This window comes from Triticum dicoccoides, unplaced genomic scaffold (genome assembly GCF_002162155.2).
Source record: "Triticum dicoccoides isolate Atlit2015 ecotype Zavitan unplaced genomic scaffold, WEW_v2.0 scaffold204615, whole genome shotgun sequence".
NCBI lineage: Eukaryota > Viridiplantae > Streptophyta > Magnoliopsida > Poales > Poaceae > Triticum > Triticum dicoccoides.
Window position 1 is genome coordinate 1 of NW_021235708.1, and position 1,169 is coordinate 1,169.

The window sequence follows — 1,169 nt, forward strand, 5'->3', positions numbered from 1 at the left end:
TTTTTTAAAGAAAACACGTAGTACTAAATTATTACTTGTTCATGATTCAATTCGCACCTATAAGTAACAAACGTGCAACGCATTGCATCATGGGTGCAAAATGTCTACGGTGCAGCGCCTTCTTCCGCATGGCCTGAATCAGTAAACGAGAAACCCGTGCCTCGCAGGGCATCGTTGACGATGTCGTCCAGCGTCGCAGCCATGGCGGGCGTCATGTGGCTGCGCCAGTCGCCGACCACGCCCTTCCGGAAGAAGACGTCGTTGGAGACGGTGCTCATCCCCGGCGTGCCTTTCCTATTCACCCCCAGGTTCCGCAGCTTCTCCAGGCTACACAGCTCCAAGATGGCGCCCACCACGCCGGCGTCCTCCTCCTCCGCCGTGAACGGGCACCCCAGAAACCGCGTTAGCCTCCGGACGTTGCCCGGCGGGTCGCGCAGCATCTCCTCGTACCTGAGGAAGAGCACCTTGTCCGGGCGCTCCCTCGCAGAACACCTCGTAGAGCTCGGCGAAGTCGAGGTCGGGGTCGGGCTCGTGGTCGCTGGTGGCGCCGTAGGCGACTACCTTCTTGAGGAACCAGTACCACGACACTAGCACGTCCTTGGGCTCCCGGCAGATATACACGATCCGGCAGCTGCCGGTGACGCACTCCGGCAGCTGGGAGTAGGCCCAGTGGGTGGCGAGCAAACGGGGCGGGGACGGACACGCAGCGGCGAGGACGTCGCGCGCCTCGTCCACGGAGCGGCCGAAGAAGATACCTTCGAGGAACCTAACGCAGCCGTGCGAGTTGCGGCCGAGGAGGGGGTGGTCGGCAGACGACGGTGGGTGCGCGGCGCGGTGCACGGTGGCGAAGGCGAGGGACTTCAACCACGTGGTGCCGGACTTGGGGCAGGTGACCAGGAGCACGTCACCGGGCGCCGGCTCGAATTGGTCGTTGAAGGCCGCCAGTGCCAGCAGGAACCGCTCGGCCACCCAGAAGCCACGGTACCGGCGGTGCGCGAACGGCGGCCACCGCGTCTCCAGCGGCAGGGTCGGGATCACCTCGGCCACGTTGTGCATGTGGAGCGTGGGATGCTCATGGGCGCCGTCGACCGCCAGCGCCGATGTCTCCTCCGTGGCCATAGCGCTCTGCACGGCGAGTGCGATCAAGGTGATGGAGGACGGTGGGCCAA

The 1,169-nt window shown here is 64.2% G+C and overlaps 1 pseudogene; it reads right to left on the reverse strand.

The window, feature by feature from the left end:
* Positions 1 to 6: 6 nt before the first annotated feature.
* On the reverse strand, positions 7 to 1,153 carry LOC119345092 (annotated as a pseudogene).
* Between the last annotated feature and the right edge of the window lie 16 nt (positions 1,154 to 1,169).